Source organism: Neolamprologus multifasciatus, chromosome 10 (assembly GCF_963576455.1).
Source record: "Neolamprologus multifasciatus chromosome 10, fNeoMul1.2, whole genome shotgun sequence".
Taxonomy (NCBI): Eukaryota; Metazoa; Chordata; class Actinopteri; order Cichliformes; family Cichlidae; genus Neolamprologus; species Neolamprologus multifasciatus.
The window spans coordinates 31679182-31694072 of record NC_140448.1 but is presented as its reverse complement, the minus strand read 5'-3'; the positions used below and the strand labels follow the sequence as shown (position 1 = coordinate 31694072).

The 14891-nt window shown below is 41.0% G+C and overlaps 1 pseudogene across 1 annotated transcript in view; it reads right to left on the bottom strand.

Annotated features, from left to right (window-relative positions):
* Positions 1 to 312: 312 nt before the first annotated feature.
* Positions 313 to 14891, bottom strand: part of LOC146510508 (uncharacterized) — a 17351-nt pseudogene continuing 2772 nt past the window's right edge. The window contains exons 2-5 of the transcript XR_014876562.1: positions 11410 to 11624; positions 2355 to 2472; positions 2111 to 2270; positions 313 to 1870 (exon numbers count right to left, since the gene is read on the bottom strand). The product of XR_014876562.1 is annotated as an uncharacterized LOC146510508 (transcript). The remainder of the gene's footprint in view (positions 1871 to 2110; positions 2271 to 2354; positions 2473 to 11409; positions 11625 to 14891) is intronic.

Here is a 14891-nt window from a genome sequence, read left to right as displayed (position 1 = left end):
AAATTCAATTCAATTCAATTTATTATATTTCATATCACAGCTCGAGTATGCTGAGAAGACGGTTCAATCCTATGTTTTCCACGACCGACATTGGCTGGTCATCCAGAGCGATAAAATGAGTCGAGCCTCTGTTATTTTAACTGCCTGTGGATTTTCTCTTGACATTTTTCATCGCTTTTCCAAAACCTGAGTTAAAGTTGGCTGTTCCACACTGCTGACATTTTGTTTAGCCTAGCTACAGCAGCCTCCAGTTTCTCTTTTTTATCTGGAGCTGCCAGTCTCACTCGTCTAACCCTGTGCCTGTTTAGCGCGGGATGTCCCCCTAGTGGCCAATCTAAAAAACTACAACAGAAATGACAAGCCACCCTCTGATTAATGAAATAAGTTGGTATCGGTTCATGGTATCGGTTAACTTTTACGAGTATGAGTACACACATATTTTACAGTATTGTCCCCGATACCAGTATCGGTGCATCCCTACTTTAAACCAACCTAATGACTGATGGTCGATTTTTGCTTCAGCTGCTGCTCGAGCTGCACTCTGCTTCTCCTGCCGTCGACCTCCAGCGCTCAGAGATCAGGTAGGTCGTCCCTCCCAGTCACAGCCCGGTCCCCACTATCAGCACCTTCCAGGAGCCAGAGAAGGGTGGTGCTCTTAGCTATGTGCGGTAAACCCACAAGAGGCTCTGACAAGCCCCGCCCACAGGTCCAACTTCAAGGTGGGGTCAATCAAATTAGATTAATGTCTCAGAGCTTTTCAATATTATTCTAGAAATATAAATAAACGCATCTTTGTGTTTATAATTAATTCTACGATTGTTCTGTTAATAAATACACAAATTCAGATTCAAAAGAACTTTATTGTCTTATTGTATAAAAAAGGTAGAAATGTGTATGAAATTCAGGCACATGAACATGAGAAGCTGCATAAAAACACATAATCATACATTTTCATACCCACAGGGACATAATTATGTATCTCCGGTATTACAGGAAATCGTATATCTGAAATCAACTAATAAAATGCAAAAGCGAAGCATGTGAAGCAGTTTTTCTGTCTCCACTGTTACATGTATAACCTCCACCGTGATGGAGCATAGAAGTGGAGAAACCCCACCCACGTGAACCAGTGTCGTGTTTACACGTAACAGACGACCAATCAAAGAAGCTGTTTTAAATTGTATCTTCAGACACTTTGTTACCAGCAGTCTGGAAAGCATCTGATTGGCCCAAACACACCGTCAGCCGTGGATCGGCCTCCTCAGAGGAAACATCAGCATTTTCAAAGCAGTGTGAGATCATCATTGTATTTCTTTATTACCAAATCACAACAACAGTGACCTCGAGGTGTTTCACACTGCAAGGTAAAGACCCCACAGTGATACTGAGAAACCCCAACAATCACATGACAAAAGGCAGAAACATCCAAAGAAGAGCTCTGAATGAAAAGCCTGGAGAAGGATTCCTGAGAATAAAGGTGGTCACCCTAACTTTCCCACAGCACCCATAAAAATAACTACAGTAACAGTCGTAATAATAATAATACTGTATATAGTTTTACTTTATGAAATCGTCCTCTAATCTTAAATTTGCCAACTGGTCTCCTGCAGACAGGACAGAGTGCGCTCACACAGAGGCGCTGATGCTTCAGCAGCGCGGCTTATCATTAACAGCATCAATAACACTTTAAGCAGCTCTCTCACTAGTTTGCTTCTTATCGAGGTGCCTCAAGCTTTTTGCACAGCAGTGTGTACGTTTGGTTTCTTTAAAAAAGGAAAAGTTTGCAGAAGTTAAACCCGATCGTTGCCTCACCGAGTCTTGAGGCCTCTTTAACACTGCTGTGGGGTTGTCTTCCCCTAAAGAGAGAGACCTGTGAGAAGGAGAGAGGCAGAGGAGGAACTGAGATGGAGGAAAGATGAAGCCAACGCTCCAGGAGCGAAAACTGCAGTTCCTCTAGCGACCACTAGAGGCTGTTTCAGTCCCCATAGACTCCAATGGTAAAATGTTCCAGCAGAAATAAACAGGCTGCCTGACGTAATAAAAACTATGTGGAGTTGAGTTTCTGTCATAACTTTAAGGTTTGCAACTGAGAGTTTTATTGATTTATTACCTGCAAAATCCTTCTCCAGTGACGACTCGGGCCACAGACTTTCGATCACGCTCTGAGCTTCCTCAGAATCATCAAAGTAGAATTTCGGTGCGATGGTCACGTCGTCTCGCTCACAGAACTTGAGGTTCTGTCTCAGTCGATCAGAGTCGAACTTCAGCACCTGAGAAAGACACAGAGGATAATGAACACGTCTGTGCAGCTGGATTTGTAGCAATGCTCGACGTGAAGATCTGAGCGAACGTACCTCTCCGCTCTTCATGTGCAGGGCGAGGGCGACGTGATCCCAAACATAATACTGTGGGTACTTAATCGGGCCCCAGGCGTCCATCAGGTTGTCCTCAGGTCTGTAGATCAGCTGATACCTGAGAGGAAGCAGCATCTGAATCAGCCCACAGAGGTTAAACTGCATCACTGCACCTCACTGACGCTGCTCAGGTCACCGCTGAAGGTGAACCTGATGCTCGTGCGGCTGCGTGTAAAGACACTCTGAGTGTCCTGAAGTCACGGCCTTGTTTTTGTTCAGCATCAGTGTTTGTCTCACTAACTCTGAATTACATCACAGTTTCAGTAAAACTGGACCCGTGTGTCTGCGGCACAGGAACTAGGTCCTCCTTTCACCATCATCTCTGTGAGTCTACATGTGTTAGTAAGTTTCATTAACGATAACAAAGTTATTTTACAAATTACAGACAAATCAGCTGATTCTGAATCAGATAGCAGCTATTTTTTTTAAATGTGCTTAGACTTGGATGACATCATATACAAACACTTGTGTTCAGTAAACCAGTTTGAGATGATGTGGCCTGTGTGACATGGCGTGTTACTCTGCTGGAAGCAGCCAATCAGAAGATGGCACAGTGTGGTCGTGTGAGGACGGTTGTCTGGGAAACTCCCAGCAGATGAGCAGCTCCTGAAACACCAACCGCCACTCCACACTCTGGGTCAGACCCTCCCATCCCGATGCTCAGCTTCAGTCGTTTTACACTGAGCTGCTGCCACACGATTAGATGTTTGAGAAGGTGTATCTAATAAACTGGCAGTGAGTGTGTGGTTCGGTGGACTCCATGGAAATTTTACCGCGGTAAAGTGAGCCGTCATTTGTGAGCCGCGGTCAAGCCAGCCGCTTCTTCTCCGCCGCATAAATTTCCTTGCGCTTTTACACCAGTCTTTACGGTAGCGCCTTTTCGCTTTATATCCCGATTGAAAGCCTAGACACGCGCACGCGCTCGCACACATTACGATGGAGCAGCCCAATACAGTCAATAGAATTATGTCAATTTCAAAAGTTCATTAAACATCATCCTTAGTAGTTGAGGTCCAACTTTCAACACATTCTTTCTCTGGGACACCTGCTGTACCTGTGTGCCAAGTTTCAGCCAGATTTACTGTAAAATTCCTCAGAAATTAAAGGAAACTTATATTCAACACAATACAGCCAATACAATAGAATTATGTCAATTTCAAAAATTCATTAAAAATCATCCTTAGTAGTTGAGGCTACCGTAAAGACTGGTGTAAAAGCGCAAGGACATTTATGCGGCGGATAAGAGGCGGCTGGCTTGACCGCGGCTCACAAATGACCGCGGTAAAGTGAGCCGTCATTTGTGAGCCGCGGTCAAGCCAGCCGCCTCTTATCCGCCGCATAAATTTCCTTGCGCTTTTACACCAGTCTTTACGGTAGCGCCTTTTCGCTTTATATCCCGATTGAGAGCCTAGACCCGCGCACACGCGCACGCGCGCGCACACATTACGATGGAACAGCCCAATACAGTCAATACAATTATGTCTATTACAAAAATTCATTAAAAATCATCCTTAGTAGTTGAGGTCCAACTTTCAACACATTCCTTCTCTGGGAAGCCTACTGTACCTGTGTGCCAAGTTTCATCCAGATTTACTGTAGAATTCCTCAGAAATTAAAGGAAACTTATATTCAATGCAATACAGTCAATACACTACAATTATGTCAAATTTCAAAAATTCATTAAAAATCATCCTTAGTAGTTGAGGTCCAACTTTCAACACATTCCTTCTCTGGGAAGCCTACTGTACCTGTGTGCCAAGTTTCATCCAGATTTACTGTAAAATTCCTCAGAAATTAAAGGACATTTATATTCAATGCAATACAGTCAATACACTACAATTATGTCTATTACAAAAATTCATTAAAAATCATCCTTAGTAGTTGAGGTCCAACTTTCAACACATCCCTCCTCTGGGACACCTACTGTACCTGTGTGCCAAGTTTCATCCAGATTTACTGTAAAATTCCTCAGAAATTAAAGGAAACTTATATTCAATGCGATACAGTCAATACACTACAATTATGTCAAATTTCAAAAATTCATTAAAAATCATCCTTAGTAGTTGAGGTCCAACTTTCAACAGATTCCTTCTCTGGGACACCTACTGTACCTGTGTGCCAAGTTTCATCCAGATTTACTGTAAAAGTCCTCAGAAATTAAAGGACATTTATATTCAATGCAATACAGTCAATACACTACAATTATGTACATTTCAAAAATTCATTAAAAATCATCCTTAGTAGTTGAGGTCCAACTTTCAACAGATTCCTTCTCTGGGACACCTACTGTACCTGTGTGCCAAGTTTCATCCAGATTTACTGTAGAATTCCTCAGAAATTAAAGGAAACTTATATTCAATGCAATACAGTCAATACACTACAATTATGTCAAATTTCAAAAATTCATTAAAAATCATCCTTAGTAGTTGAGGTCCAACTTTCAACACATTCCTTCTCTGGGACACCTACTGTACCTGTGTGCCAAGTTTCATCCAGATTTACTGTAGAATTCCTCAGAAATTAAAGGACATTTATATTCAATGCAATACAGTCAATACACTACAATTATCTCAAATTTCAAAATTCATTAAAAATCATCCTTAGTAGTTGAGGTCCAACTTTCAACAGATTCCTTCTCTGGGAAGCCTACTGTACCTGTGTGCCAAGTTTCATCCAGATTTACTGTAGAATTCCTCAGAAATTAAAGGACATTTATATTCAATGCAATACAGTCAATACACTACAATTATGTCAAATTTCAAAGATTCATTAAAAATCATCCTTAGTAGTTGAGGTCCAACTTTCAACACATCCCTCCTCTGGGACACCTGCTGTACCTGTGTGCCAAGTTTCATCCAGATTTACTGTAGAATTCCTCAGAAATTAAAGGAAACTTATATTCAATGCAATACAGTCAATACACTACAATTATGTCAAATTTCAAAAATTCATTAAAAATCATCCTTAGTAGTTGAGGTCCAACTTTCAACACATCCCTCCTCTGGGACACCTACTGTACCTGTGTGCCAAGTTTCATCCAGATTTACTGTAGAATTCCTCAGAAATTAAAGGAAACTTATATTCAATGCAATACAGTCAATACACTACAATTATGTACATTTCAAAAATTCATTAAAAATCATCCTTAGTAGTTGAGGTCCAACTTTCAACAGATTCCTTCTCTGGGAAGCCTACTGTACCTGTGTGCCAAGTTTCATCCAGATTTACTGTAAGATTCCTCAGAAATTAAAGGACATGTATATTGAATTCAATACACTTACTTAAATATTGCATCATATTCAAAAATTCATTAAAAATCATCCTTAGTAGTTGAGGTCCAACTTTCAACACCGTCTTACTCTGGGCGACCTACGGTATCTCTGGGCCAAGTTACATCTCAATTCACTGTAATCTTTATCAAAAATTGAAAGAACAATTATATGTCAATGCTGGCTGTGTGCCTTTCAAAGTGACACTAAATAACAGAACTCAGGCACATCCGCCAAAAGGCGGATTTATTAAACAAAAACAACATACAAAATATCCCTAACCCATACTACATAACCTAAAAAGAAACAAAGGGACACTTAGAAGCACAAGAAAACAATACTATACTGGAAGGGCAAGAGACACAGCCCAAACATAATCCACAACTAAAACGCCAAAAGAACAAGTCATCCCACATAGCAGACGGGTGTTGCCTGGATCTGGTGTGAAGCCGGCACTGCTGGCTGACTTCTGGCATGGTAAGATGGCACTGTTTATGTGATGGCATGCTACATCTGGCCTGATTGGGTGAATGTGACATGTTGTATAGAGCACTTTGAGTAATATGGGTGAGTAAAAAGGCGCTATATAAGAATCAGTCCATTCACTGTCTGAACAGAGTTTTGTCATGACAGCATATTTGATTGTCTTCACTGACTCGCTTTGAAATCCAGATTTTAATTTTGGAATATTAAGTGTACTTGTGGTTCCTATAGAATTTTAAGGTTGAACAGGAATCATCTCTCAGGCCTCTCTTCTGTGGATGCAGCTCACATCATTCTGTACAATACGATAATTTTTAATTGTACAACTGTTTATAACCTGCATATTTCACATTTGTGTATAGCTGTATATCTCATATTTCTGTATAGTTTTTTTAATTTCACATTCTGTATAGTTTTTCATGTTTATATCCTGTTCATAGCCTGTACATACTTATAGTTATAGCATATTCATAACATACCTTCATACCGTGTACATTATAACATACCATAATAGACCCATTTCTGTAATATACTTACATACCTATATTATTGCTAATATATATTGTAATATATCTATATCATGGCTAAAGCACTTCTTGATGGATGCAAACTGCATTTCGTTGCCTTGTACCTGTGACATGTGCAATGACAATAAAGTTGAATTCTATTCTATTCTATATTAATTCAGAAGACAAACACCCGTCTCTGCTTTTGAGATTAGCATTAAAACCCTCAGTTTTGACAAATAATACAGTTAGAGTGGATCAGGTGACCCTGAATCTTCCCTTATTTGTGCTGCAATAAGCCTAGGCTCTTGTGGGCTTCCCATCATGTATGAATTTTTTCCTTCTTTGCTCTTTCTGTGTTTATACACCTCTCTGCATTTAATCATTAGTTAGTATGTATCTCTTGCACAGTGTATATGTTGTTCTGTCTCCTTTTCATCAACCTCAGCCAGTCACAGTAGATGGCTGTCTCTCCTTGAGCCTGTTTCTGCCAGATGTCTCTACCTCTTCAAATGGAGTTTTTCCTTCCCACTCACACTAAATGTTAGCTCATATGGGGTACTTAAATTGTTGGGGCTTTCTTTGTATTATTGTTGTGTTTTTAACCAGCAACATAAAGTGTCTTTAGGTGACTGTTGTTGTGGTTTGGTGCTGTATAAATATAATATAATAGAATCGAATAGAATAATGTACTTCAGACCGGGAGATTGGCAAAATGTATAAATAGGATGGTGATTAGGGGAATTGGAGACAGCTGTGTAACACAGCAGGGATACATTGGGAATAAGAAGACAATGGGAGTAAGACTCAACACAAGAAAGAGACAAGAGGCCACCAAACTAAAACACAGACTAAGACACACGAGCTTGACACAGACAAAACCAGAAACAGACATGAAGACAAGACTGGCTTTAACACTAGAGTGTTTTCACAAGTGTTCCATCCACTTGTGGAATGCTTAAAAAGAACTACACTTAAAAGCAATATGGAACTGAAAACAAAAGAATACATAATGTAAACATATCATCAAATAATCCAGGACTCACAAACAATGATATGATGAACAGAACTATAAAGAACAAAACTGAGAAATGCTTGGTAAACTGACCAAGGACTATGTCATCATGTCAATTTTTTAATATCATAGTTAATGTGTCCTGATTTGTAGATAGTGCCACCTGACAATTACCAGGAAATCCAACTGGGTGACAAGCCAGAGTTGTTTGCCTACACACCCACTGACTAGAAAAAAGGTCCAGGACTCTTCAAGCTGGGATACAGGCATCAAAGACAAAGATGTAACCAGATAGAAAGTCATCAGGAAGGCATTGCCTGTTGTTGCTGCTGCTGTCAGACTTTTTAATTCATCCACTTGTGTCAGACACATATTGAACAGGAATAAACATGACTCACTGCACTCTCTCACTTTGTATGCCACAATGTTTGCTTAGACACCTGTATGCTTATATTGTTTATTATATCCCAGAAACATTAATGTTAAAACTTGTGTTCCTATGTCTATATATAAGTTTATTTTCATATCTCTATATTAATCTATTTATAGCTCCATTCCCTCACTTCATTTTATACAATTGCTTTGTTCCTGCATGAGAGCTATTTAAAATGGTTTCACACAAAGTGCCTCCAGATGAATACAGAGTAGTTTTGGACAGCAGAGGCTGGAGAATGGTATTGCTCTCTGTGTGAAAAATAACTACTTATTTGAAATGAAGATGAATGTATGTTGTCAAGGCAAAAAAAAGATTTTTCTTTTAAACAGTACATTGCATAATGAGAGTTGGCAGTTCGTCTTGTCACCGGAAGGTTGCTGGTTCGAGCCCCAGCTCCCACAGTCTCGGTCGTTGTGTCAGAAAAGCGGCAGAGCTACGCCAGAATGCTCTTTGTGGACTACAGCTCAGCCTTTAATGCAATCATCCCAGACATCCTCTGCTGACCTTCCACCACTCGCCCATTGAGAGCCTACTAACTTACTGCATCCCAGGATGGTACGGCAGCTGCACTAAGGCGGATAGCGAGTCAGTGAAGACAATCAAATATGCTGTCATGACAAAACTCTGTTCAGACAGTGAATGGACTGATTCTTATATAGCGCCTTTTTACTCACCCATATTACTCAAAGTGCTCTATACAACATGTCACATTCACCCAATCAGGCCAGATGTAGCATGCCATCACATAAACAGTGCCATCTTACCATGCCAGAAGTCAGCCAGCAGTGCCGGCTTCACACCAGATCCAGGCAACACCCGTCTGCTATGTGGGATGACTTGTTCTTTTGGCGTTTTAGTTGTGGATTATGTTTGGGCTGTGTCTCTTGCCCTTCCAGTATAGTATTGTTTTCTTGTGCTTCTAAGTGTCCCTTTGTTTCTTTTTAGGTTATGTAGTATGGGTTAGGGATATTTTGTATGTTGTTTTTGTTTAATAAATCCGCCTTTTGGCGGATGTGCCTGAGTTCTGTTATTTAGTGTCACTTTGAAAGGCACACAGCCAGCATTGACATATAATTGTTCTTTCAATTTTTGATAAAGATTACAGTGAATTGAGATGTAACTTGGCCCAGAGATACCGTAGGTCGCCCAGAGTAAGACGGTGTTGAAAGTTGGACCTCAACTACTAAGGATGATTTTTAATGAATTTTTGAATATGATGCAATATTTAAGTAAGTGTATTGAATTCAATATACATGTCCTTTAATTTCTGAGGAATCTTACAGTAAATCTGGATGAAACTTGGCACACAGGTACAGTAGGCTTCCCAGAGAAGGAATGTGTTGAAAGTTGGACCTCAACTACTAAGGATGATTTTTAATGAATTTTTGAAATTTGACATAATTGTAGTGTATTGACTGTATTGCATTGAATATAAGTTTCCTTTAATTTCTGAGGAATTCTACAGTAAATCTGGATGAAACTTGGCACACAGGTACAGTAGGTGTCCCAGAGAAGGAATGTGTTGAAAGTTGGACCTCAACTACTAAGGATGATTTTTAATGAATTTTTGAAATGTACATAATTGTAGTGTATTGACTGTATTGCATTGAATATAAATGTCCTTTAATTTCTGAGGAATTTTACAGTAAATCTGGATGAAACTTGGCACACAGGTACAGTAGGTGTCCCAGAGAAGGAATGTGTTTGAAAGTTGGACCTCAACTACTAAGGATGATTTTTAATGAATTTTTGAAATTTGACATAATTGTAGTGTATTGACTGTATTGCATTGAATATAAGTTTCCTTTAATTTCTGAGGAATTCTACAGTAAATCTGGATGAAACTTGGCACACAGGTACAGTAGGTGTCCCAGAGAAGGAATCTGTTGAAAGTTGGACCTCAACTACTAAGGATGATTTTTAATGAATTTTTGAAATGTACATAATTGTAGTGTATTGACTGTATTGCATTGAATATAAATGTCCTTTAATTTCTGAGGAACTTTACAGTAAATCTGGATGAAACTTGGCACACAGGTACAGTAGGTGTCCCAGAGAAGGAATGTGTTGAAAGTTGGACCTCAACTACTAAGGATGATTTTTAATGAATTTTTGAAATTTGACATAATTGTAGTGTATTGACTGTATTGCATTGAATATAAGTTTCCTTTAATTTCTGAGGAATTCTACAGTAAATCTGGATGAAACTTGGCACACAGGTACAGTAGGTGTCCCAGAGAAGGAATGTGTTGAAAGTTGGACCTCAACTACTAAGGATGATTTTTAATGAATTTTTGAAATGTACATAATTGTAGTGTATTGACTGTATTGCATTGAATATAAATGTCCTTTAATTTCTGAGGAACTTTACAGTAAATCTGGATGAAACTTGGCACACAGGTACAGTAGGTGTCCCAGAGAAGGAATGTGTTGAAAGTTGGACCTCAACTACTAAGGATGATTTTTAATGAATTTTTGAAATGTACATAATTGTAGTGTATTGACTGTATTGCATTGAATATAAATGTCCTTTAATTTCTGAGGGATTTTACAGTAAATCTGGATGAAACTTGGCACACAGGTACAGTAGGTGTCCCAGAGAAGGAATGTGTTGAAAGTTGGACCTCAACTACTAAGGATGATTTTTAATGAATTTTTGAAATTTGACATAATTGTAGTGTATTGACTGTATTGCATTGAATATAAGTTTCCTTTAATTTCTGAGGAATTCTACAGTAAATCTGGATGAAACTTGGCACACAGGTACAGTAGGCTTCCCAGAGAAGGAATGTGTTGAAAGTTGGACCTCAACTACTAAGGATGATTTTTAATGAATTTTTGAAATGTACATAATTGTAGTGTATTGACTGTATTGCATTGAATATAAATGTCCTTTAATTTCTGAGGAATTTTACAGTAAATCTGGATGAAACTTGGCACACAGGTACAGCAGGTGTCCCAGAGAAGGAATGTGTTGAAAGTTGGACCTCAACTACTAAGGATGATTTTTAATGAATTTTTGTAATAGACATAATTGTATTGACTGTATTGGGCTGTTCCATCGTAATGTGTGCGCGCGCGTGCGCGTGTGCGCGGGTCTAGGCTCTCAATCGGGATATAAAGCGAAAAGGCGCTACCGTAAAGACTGGTGTAAAAGCGCAAGGAAATTTATGCGGCGGATAAGAGGCGGCTGGCTTGACCGCGGCTCACAAATGACGGCTCACTTTACCGCGGTTCACAAATGACGGCTCACTTTACCGCGGTGAAATTTTTATCTGTTTCTTACCAGTGTGTCTTACACATGGCCTCTGGCCTCCAGATAAAGATGTTTTCTTCTCGTCTGTAAGCACAGACGGCGTTCGGGTCGTCATCGGGCAGCTCGGGGTACTGGGAGAAGCGCCCGTTATCGTGCGGGCGGTGGACCAGCACGGTATACATCACTTCCTGTTTGTACAGGGAGGTCTTGAACACTCGCAAGACGGGTGGAGCACGGGAGCAAAACTGGAGACAAATAAACAGGTTTCAGTGGAGGGAGCGCTGCTCACCACGCAGAGATGTGACAAGTGCTCAACTTAGAGCTCTTTGTTGGTGTCAGACTGTTTCGTGAAAGGCTGGTCACAGATTTATAATCTTGGTTCCTCCCATGTGTTTGGTGCTTTTGGATCAGGTACAAGGACCAGACTGAGAATGAGTGAAAAAGCAGCCAATGTCTAAATAAAAGCTCTGAAAAGGCTTCATGAAATCTGTAGGACTCTTTAGATATCACAATCAAGTCTGGCTGCTTGGAAGCAAAATGTAAGGAAGACGTTTACTCACCTCTACACCGAGGTTATTACACGGTAATAGAACTACAACAAAAATTAGACCTTAAATACAACAAACTGAAACTGAACGAAATGAAATTGAATGAACATTGTTAAAATCTCCCAATTCTTTGAATCTTTGGGCTGAAGGAAGGACAATACTCGGTGTATAAATGCTCAATCAACAATCCTTTATTTCCACACAATGAGCATAAGCCATCCGGATGGGGAGACATGCATGAAGAGGGTCACAGCAAAATCTCAAAATGGTGATGGGTTACACAGCTTCTTATAACCTCTACTGGCCCCCACCTGGTCGTAAAAGCCTAAACATTCACATTCTTTCTCTGTCATGGCGCCTAAGTTATGACCTCGGCTCCCTGTCTTTCTGCCCCCTACAAAGGTGGGGGCATGGAATGTGGTCTGTTTCTGCTATTATCAGCACAAGGTCCTCTGCACACAACATTCACTTCATGATTTAGCAGTCTGACATGTCAAGAAAACAGCGTAATACATTCACAGCAGATCAATGGCAGCGCATACCTGTCTAACAGAATCCAAAGATGGTCACATTCTTTCAACCCCACAAATATAATGGAACACCTGTCTAACAAACTACAAAAATGGTCATGTTCTTTTAATCTAAAATATAAGGGAAACTAAGCTACATACTTTGCACACAATCTAGACTAAGGGATATATTTATGTTCTACAGCTGTTAAGATAATTCAACTACCTTGACTACAGGTATAAGATACCATACGTTTAGAATAATAATCTCACAACATGAAAAACTAAAGTAAAATCAATTTACAAAGGAAATGTTTTTGTTTTGTGATTTAATATTCTGGTAAAATCACAAACTGCCTGATCAGGTCAGATGGAAGTTTTTGATTGAGCCTTCTGGTTATACTTGAATATGTATGCAGATAAATTACATCTAATTAAGACTAAAACTGAGATCGAAACTAATAAAACTAAATGAAAACGAAACATTTTCAAACTATAAAAACTAAACTGAGACCAGCAAACTGAACTGGAGACTTCCTGAAACTGAAATGATCCCATGCAAACGTACACCTATCTGGAACAACCCTGACATATTACAAAACAATAATATGATAAACTTTTCAGATTGGAATGGTAAAGGAATCAAATATGTAGAACATATACTAGAAGGAACAGAATTTATTTCATTTGACAGACTAGTTACACAATATGGGATCAACAAGAAAAGATTTTTAGAATATCAACAAATTAAATCCATAATAAAAAAGAAATTTAAACTGGGTCAAGTTGAACTACAAACACCACCAAGTGTGGTTCAATTTTTTACTCTTAAAACCCCCAAATTACTATCCAAAATATACAGAATGCTTTCTAAAACAGATGAATCAATATCACTTCCTATTGCAAAATGGGAAGCGGATTTATCAGTTAACTTAGACCAAAACTTCTGGTCTCAGATTTGCTTAAAAACCTTTCATCTAATCAGAAATCCCAGTCTTCAATTAATTCAATACAAAATACTACATAGAGTGCACTATACAGGTCATCGGATGTTCAAGATGGGCTTTGCATCTACCAACAACTGCTCACACTGCCAAACCAATTCACCGGACAATTATATCCACGCTCTTTGGTTCTGTCCACCAGTTCAGAAGTTTTGGCGCGAGATATGTGAAGACTTATCAAAGTGTCTGAAATGTAACATTCCAACTTCCCCCTTAGTGTGTTTGTTGGGCAGCTTAGATAATGTCACTTCAGAAAAGAATATAGCCCATATGGTTTTCACTGCTCTATGCATAGCCAAGAAAACAGTCCTCATGAACTGGAAAAATAAAAACAATCTTAATTCTAACCAATATAGAAATTATCTATTAGATTACATTAGTCTTGATACAGCCTCTGCCACCACATCAGATCAATCGCTCTGGGCTCCTCTGATCAGCTCCATCACCTAGTGGGGGTGGGGGGTCATATTTTGGTCTCGCCTTCACTGTTGTGATTGGTGTGGGGGTAGGGTCAGGCTTGGGGCGTCGGGGGGTTCCCCAGGAGCATCTTCCTTGGGGGGCTCAACCCGGGGTAGCGGTCATGGCCAATTAGGGGCTCTGTTGGCTCTTAGGTGACGGCTTCCTCGTGACTACGTGCAGCGGGGCTAGGGGAGGGTCTGTGCTGACGGACGGGGGTTACTGACCTGGTAGCCTGGCTGCCCCTGGGTGGGTCCGGGACGGGCGTGAGGTTCTGGGGGCGCTCCGGCTCTGGCCTGGGGCCCTGGCCGGGCCTCGGGGGCCTGGGTCCTGGTTGGTGTGTTGCCGGGGTTGTGGGCCGGTGGGTATATGGGGGCCCGCCACTGGCGCAGGGTGCCGCCGGTGCGCCGAGCCAGCTGGGGGGCTCTTCAACTGGTGGGGGGGGGGTTGTCACATCTTGCAGGGGCTTTCCTCTCTCAGGAACTCTCTCTGCAAGAGGGGGAGATACAGGAGAGGTGGAGGAAGATCTCAGCCTGGGCGTCTATTGTCTTATGTAGTCTGGAAGATGAGTGGATGATGGGGTGGGTGCAGTTTTCTCTGTTGTGGGGTTGAGTGGACTGCCCCGGGCTCTGTGGGGCCGGGCGGCGCCGCTGCGCTGGGCCCCGGTTCGGATGGGCCTGGGCCCCCCTTCCCTGGTGGGTCGCGGAGTATGGGGGTGCCTACTGGGGTCAGCGGGGGAGCTGGCCCCAGGGAGGGGTCACTTGCTCCTCCCTTCCTTCCCTCCCCATCTCCAGCTGCCTCCCTCTTCCCGCTCCACCACAACCACCCACACATGCAGGGCCTTGGAGTGGGGGTGTGTCACCAGGGTGCAGAGGAGGTAACCCCCCCCCCTCTGTCCCCTTCTGGCTGCCTCTGCCTCAATTTTATCCCGCAACTTAGACATTCACATTACTCACATTCTCATTACACATAAATATAGGATCTTGGGGGTGGGC